The 7607-nt window shown below is 45.0% G+C and overlaps 1 long non-coding RNA gene across 1 annotated transcript; it reads right to left on the bottom strand.

Moving 5' to 3' along the window:
• Positions 1–468: 468 nt before the first annotated feature.
• Positions 469–6867, bottom strand: LOC141100266 (uncharacterized). The gene is made up of 3 exons (XR_012234663.1): positions 6695–6867; positions 5254–5328; positions 469–688 (listed from the first exon to the last, which is right to left on the bottom strand). It is a non-coding gene; the product is annotated as an uncharacterized lncRNA (long non-coding RNA).
• Between the last annotated feature and the right edge of the window lie 740 nt (positions 6868–7607).

Here is a 7607-nt window from a genome sequence, read left to right as displayed (position 1 = left end):
GCATGCGCTCAAGTGAGGACAAGAAAATAAAATAATTATGAAGAATAATAATCACTATTTAAAGTGATAGCAAGTGTTGAAAGCGAGGGGATAAAACATAATGATGCTGAAATAATTATAGCGGTGTGTATGAACCATTAAAGTGAATATGCCTGACATAGAGTGCAAAGGCACACACATATGTGTCAATTATAAGCACACTATGCAAGCAATAAAATTTTTTTTAACAATTAGCATAATGTGTATGCAGGCTATATGAAAGTGTATGTGCATCATATAACTATAACAACTATATATCATGTCTCTGTTAAAAAACAAATGTACATAAAAATAACACATGGCATTCAATACATACATCAAATGTCATATATCATAAAGTAATTATACACACAATTATGTATAATGCATAATACATAGCACAAATACACAAAGAAACTTGTAAAAAAATAAAAAATGAGTGAAAAAAAAAATATAAAAATAAAACAAATAAAAATGTAAATGAAATAAACAAATAAAAAAAGAAAAAATGAATAAAAATGTGAACAAATAATATGAAATATTGAAGACCCAATGGGTACGAAAAGAGCCGTAGATTTCTTGTGAGAGAAGTGTTTCTTCAAAAAATCTTGAAACGCCCTCAACAATGAATTCCATGCCAGATCATATATTGCGATGCGAAGATAGAGAACTGGAGTATAAGCACAGGAAAAAATAATTAAAAACAGAAAACTGAAACCAAGACTAAAAAGATACCCATACGATTTTTACAGAAAGGACCCAAAACCATTACTCTCATTCAATCATTTTTTTTTGATACTCTATATAGGAGGCTATGGGCAGGCTCATACTGTATATAGGAAGCTATGTGCAGGCTCATACTGTATATAGGAGGTAAACACTGCAATCAGGAGGCTATATGTGGGTGCTCATACTGTATATAGGAGGCTATATGCGGCCTCATACTGTATATAGGAAGCTAAGTACAGGCTCATACTGTATATAGGAGGCTATATGCGGCCTCATACTCATATACTCATACTCATATATAGGAAGCTAAGTACAGGCTCATACTGTATATAGTAAGCGCTGTGCAGGCTCATACTGTATATAGAAGGCTATATGCAGCCTAATACTGTATATAGGAAGCGAAGTACAGGTTCATACTGTATATAGGAGGCTATATGCGGCCTCATACTGTATATAGAAAGCGATGTGCAGGCTCATACTGTATATAGGAGGCTATGTGCAGACTCATACTGTATATAGGAGGCTAATACTGTATTCAGGAGGCTATCTGTGGCCTCATACTGTATATGGGAAGCGATGTGCAGGCTCATGCTGTATATAGGAGGCTATATGCGTCCTCATACTTTATGTAGGAGGCTATATGCGGCCTCATACTGTATATAGGAGGCTATATGCGGCCTCATACTGTATGTAGGAGGCTATATGCGGCCTCATACTGTATATAGGAAGAGAAGTACAGGCTCATACTATATAAAGGAGGCTATATGCGGCCTCATACTGTATATAGGAAGCGATGTGCAGGCTCATACTGTATATAGGAGGCTATATGCGGCCTCATACTGTATATAGGAAGCGATGTGCAGGCTCATACTGTATATAGGAGGCTATATGCGGCCTCATACTGTATGTAGGAGGCTATATGTGGCCTCATACTGTATATAGGAGGATATATGCGGCCTCATACTGTATATAGGAAGCAAAGTACAGGCTCATTCTGTATGTAGGAGGCTATATGCGGCCTCATACTGTATATAGGAAGCGATGTGCAGGCTCATACTGTATATAGGAAGCAATGTGCAGGCTCATTCTGTATATAGGAAGCGATGTGCAGGCTCATACTGTATATAGGAGACTATGTGCAGACTCATACTGTATATAGGAAGCGCTGTGCAGGCTCATACTGTATATAGGAGGCTATATGCGGCCTCATACTGTGTATAGGAAGCGATGTGCAGGCTCATACTGTATATAGGAGGCTATATGTGGGTGCTGATACTGTATATAGGAGACTATGTGCAGAATCATACTGTATATAGGAAGCGCTGTGCAGGCTCATACTGTATATAGGAGGCTATATGCGGCCTCATACTGTGTATAGGAAGCGATGTGCAGGCTCATACTGTATATAGGAGGCTATATGCGGCCTCATACTGTATATAGGAAGCAATGTGCAGGCTCATACTGTATATAGGAGACTATGTGCAGACTCATACTGTATATAGGAAGCAATGTGCAGGCTCATACTGTATATAGGAGGCTATATGTGGTCTCATACTGTATATAGGAAGCAATGTGCAGGCTCATACTATATATGGGAGACTATGTGCAGACTCATACTGTATATAGGAAGCAATGTGCAGGCTCATACTGTATATAGGAGGCTATATGCGGTCTCATACTGTATATAGGAAGCAATGTGCAGGCTCATACTGTATATAGGAGACTATGTGCAGACTCATACTGTATATAGGAAGCGATGTGCAGGCTCATACTGTATACAGGAGACTATGTGCAGACTCATACTATATATAGGAAGCGATGTGCAGGCTCATACTGTATATAGGAGGCTATATGTGGCCTCATACTGTGTATAGGAAGCGATGTGCAGGCTCATACTGTATATAGGAGGCTATATGCGGCCTCATACTGTATATAGGAAGCGCTTTGCAGGCTCATACTGTATATAGGAGACTATGTGCGGCCTCATACTGTATATAGGAAGCAATGTGCAGGCTCATACTGTATATAGGAGGCTATATGCGGCCTCATACTGTATATAGGAAGTGATGTGCAGGCTCATACTGTATATAGGAGACTATGTGCGGCCTCATACTGTATACAGGAGGCTATGTGGGCTCATACTGTATATAGGAAGCAATGTGCAGGCTCATACTGTATATAGGAGGCTATGTGCAGACTCATACTGTATATAGGAAGCAATGTGCAGGCTCATACTGTATATAGGAGACTATGTGCAGACTCATACTGTATATAGGAAGCAATGTGCAGGCTCATACTGTATATAGGAGACTATGTGCAGACTCATACTGTATATAGGAAGCGATGTGCAGGCTCATACTGTATATAGGAGGCTATATGCGGCCTCATACTGTATATAGGAAGCGCTGTGCAGGCTCATACTGTATATAGGAGGCTATATGCGGCCTCATACTGTATATAGGAAGCAATGTGCAGGCTCATACTGTATATAGGAGACTATGTGCAGACTCATACTGTATATAGGAAGCAATGTGCAGGCTCATACTGTATATAGGAGACTATGTACAGACTCATACTGTATATAGGAAGCGCTGTGCAGGCTCATACTGTATATAGGAGGCTATATGCGGCCTCATACTGTATATAGGAAGCGATGTGCAGGCTCATACTGTATATAGGAGGCTATATGCGGCCTCATACTGTATATAGGAAGCAATGTGCAGGCTCATACTGTATATAGGAGACTATGTGCAGACTCATACTTTATATAGGAAGCAATGTGCAGGCTCATACTGTATATAGGAAGCAATGTACATGCTCATACTGTATATAGGAAGCGCTGTGCAGGCTCATACTGTATATAGGAGGCTATGTGCAGACTCATACTGTATATAGGAAGCAATGTGCAGACTCATACTGTATATAGGAAGCAATGTGCAGGCTCATACTGTATATAGGAAGCTATATGCGGCCTCATACTGTATATAGGAGGCAATTCAAAAGCAGGAAATATCCAGCTACAGATCCAGGGAAAAATTGTTAAAAACAAAAAATGAAGGAGAGCGATAAAGTGGCGCCTGTGTAAAAGGTTTTGTAACTGCTGCGACTCTAGATACCAACCACAAGGAAATCGAAAGGATTATAAATATTTGTGATAGACTCGCGCTGAAAAAACCAAGATGTGGGAGAAAAGCTAGTCACTTATTAATGAGACAAATAGAAGAATATTTAATAGGTAAAACCTGACAAGAATAAACAATAAACTGCAGTTAGCCCAATCGTGGGGATAAATGGCTGAGAAATAAATAGTGATTAGTATATCTTAATGAATATATTGCAACTCGCCCAGTACAAAGCTGTGAAAAAAATGGTAGTTAATGGAAATTTTAAGTATTGCACTGAAACAGTTGATTAACCAAGGAGAGATGGCATGTACCCGAATAGAATTCTCCTAGAAGTAAAGGGTTAATATGTACATAGAACACAATTGGGTGAAAATATTAAATGGTCATAAGCAATATGTCCCGGACCTGAAGAAAGAAGCTGAGTTTTCCGAAACGCGTTGGTTTCGGCCCTTTTTGCCACCCGTATCTCCATCTAGCAGCAGTTACGCGGCACCACGTGATCCACCGCGTCACACAGGTCCTGCTCCTACTGCACATCTGCCGGGACGCAGCTATCGACCAGAGTGACCGGATCCCTGCCGACAGCTGGAGCGCAGGAGCGCTGGTCTCACACTACACCTCGGCATATCGCCGCATCTCCCAGGTCCGACCTTTACTGCACCAGCCAGAACGCAGTCACCGGATTCTACGCAGACCATGGGAGGTATTGTGAGTAGCAACACTCACATACAACTATATATGGTGAAATCACCTTGTACTGTTCAGCGCGCTATTTCACAGGGCACAAGCCCTCCACTCATTGGAGAAAGTACTTGGTGTATCCGTCATCGGCCGGGGCAGCTCTCCCCACGGCTATAGACATTGGACTATTTTATGAATGCAGGTTTATACCAAGCATTAACTATGGACTAAGGATATAATCACACTCTTTATGCTGGGACATATTGCTCATGACCATTTAATATTTTCACCCAATTGTGTGTTCTATGTACCTATTAACCCTTTACTTCCTGCCGCTCTTATTTGCAGCCTCTAGGAGAATTCTATTCGGGTACATGCCATCTCTCTTGGTTAATCAACTGTTTGATTGCAAAACTTAATGGAAATAGTAACTACCATTTTTTTTCACAGCTTTGTACTGGGCGAATTGCAATATATTTATTAAGATATACTAATCACTATTTATTTCTCAGCTATTTATCCCCACGATTGGGCTAACTTCAAATTATTGTTTATTCTTGTCAGGTTTTACCTATTACCGTATATACTCGAGTATAAGCCGACCCGAGTATAAGCCGAGGCACCTTCTTTTGCCACGAAAAACTGGGTAAACTTATTGACTTGACTATAAGCCGGATGTGCATTGACCACTCATCCCTACCGTGGTATGCATGGTTCCCCCGTCCCTGTCATTGTATGCATGGCTCCTTATCCCCTATCTTTGTATGTATGATTCCTGTTAAGAAAAAAAACATCCTATTTACCTGCCTGCGCTCCGTCGGTGGCACTGCATCTTGTTCCGGCCATATAACACGGATAATTCTTGGTAATGACAGTGAATATTTAGAACATTCATTACTGTGCACATTATACACATTATACATTCCTGCAGCTCAGTGGCGTAGCAACTGTTTGTGGCGCCCGGGGCGGTCGAAAAATTTGCCGCCCCTTTGGTCGTTGATATTCCGGAAGCATCCGAAGAGCCCACACTACACTCAAAGATCTAATTTTTAGTCTACTACTAACTCTTCTGTTATTATTTCTAAATTTCTAGACTTTCATCTTCTTGCAGTTCTCTATATATATATATATATGTATGTATTAGCTTGATGACCCTACTGAACCTCCACCACTGCCCTGCATAGAGCCGCACCATAAAACAGTGTAAGGAGACCCACGTGTCCTCCCCCTGCACAGACCCACAGTACACTCCCTACAGAAAATTAGGAAGGGGAAAGGGAAATTTGTGCTCACCAAAATAGTCCTATAAGCCGGTCGTGCCTAGGGATCAAATGGCTGACCACCATGTGTTGCAAACATGAAGAGAGAAGGATGTCTCTGAGGAAGAACCTGGTGTAAGGTTCGAAACGCGTCAGGCGTGGGGGTCTGTTTTCCCCTTTATGGTTTTATCATGAAATTATGTGAATAAAACTCATCACTCCCTACAGAGCCCTCATGTTCTCCCCTTGCACAGCCCCCCCATGTACCCCCCTGCACAGACCCCCATGTCCTCCCCTACACAGCCTCCCCATGTACCCCCCCAGCACAGCCTCCCATGTCCTCCCCTACACAGCCTCCCCATGTACCCCCCCACACAGCCCCCCATGTCCCTCCTACAGAGCCCCCATATTCTCCCATACACAGCCCCCATGTCCTCCCATGCACAGCCCCCCATGTCCTCCCCTGCACAGCCCATGTCCTCCCCTACAGAGCCCCCCCATGTCCTCCCCCTACAGAGCCCCCCATGTCCTCCCCTACAGAGCCCCCCTATGTCCTCTCCCTACAGAGCCCCCCTATGTCCTCTCCCTACAGAGCCCCCCCCATGTCCTCTCCCTACAGAGCCCCCCATGTCCTCTCCCTACAGAGCCCCCCATGTCCTCTCCCTACAGAGCCCCCCCATGTCCTCCCCTGCACAGCCCCCATGTCCTCTCCCTACAGAGCCCCCCATGTCCTCTCCCTACAGTGCGCCCCATGTCCTCCCCTGCACAGCCCCCCACGTCCTCCCCCTACAGAGCCCCCCCATGTCCTCCCCTGCACAGCCTCACCATGGTCACCTATCTGCACAGCCCCCCAATTCCCAGTATCCCTCCTCCCGCCCTCACCTGCCGGTTGCCGGCTCCGTTCAGCAGCGGCGTGCTCTCCCCAGCCTCCTCCAGCTGCTCCCGGCCGGACCACGACACCCTGTTGGCCACATTGGCCATGCTCCGTGCTGTGCGGCCGCTCCGCTCGCTGTTTGGGCATGTGACAGCCGGAGCCTCGGCAGATCCCACGGTCATGTGACTGCCAATCTACAGCGCTGCAGCGGGGTCATACCAGGAACGCACGCCCGAGGCATGACGGTTAATGTAGTCCTACACTGTTACCATAGCAACACGGCTGCTGGGGCCTTTCCTAAAAGCAGCCGAGGAGCTGTCATGCTGCCGCGCCGCCCCCTCACACGTGCCGCCTGGGGCGGACCGCCCCCCCCCCACGCTACTCCATTGCTGCAGCTATGGGTCGCTGTTATCAGCCATTCATAGGCCAGGACCAGCCCTCAACATAAAGGGGACACAATTATAACACTGAGCACAATAGTCAGGGGGCCCGTGAGACCACCCCCTGACATCAGCAGAGACCTGTGCAGTGGCTGAAGAGTTAACCAGCCCTCGGGAATCTGCAGAGCTTCATTATACATCAGTGCCAATGTTCACTACAGGACTGGCATTGTATTCATGAATCAGATGGCTCAGGATGAACTCCAGGCAAGTATCAGAGACTCCACAGCGGAAACTCCAGATCTCATCCAGGGCTTCCTGGTGCCTGATCAGTAGGCAATGAGGTCCCTGTATCCACAATGATCCTTGGAGAAACAATTGTCCAGCAGACCCAGCACGCCCTATAACTGGTAAAACCATTCTTTTTACCTCCCTGGTGGCTTTGCAGCTCGTTGTGGCTGCCGGAGCATGCAGCTCTTCCTGTCGAGTGATCACGTGGTACTGCTCATTAAGGTAATGAATATGCGCTCCACGCCTAAGG

This window comes from Dendrobates tinctorius, unplaced genomic scaffold, assembly GCF_039654945.1.
Source record: "Dendrobates tinctorius isolate UK_male_01 unplaced genomic scaffold, ASM3965494v1 ptg000011l, whole genome shotgun sequence".
NCBI classification, from domain to species: domain Eukaryota; kingdom Metazoa; phylum Chordata; class Amphibia; order Anura; family Dendrobatidae; genus Dendrobates; species Dendrobates tinctorius.
This window is presented reverse-complemented; position numbering and strand designations above follow the sequence as displayed.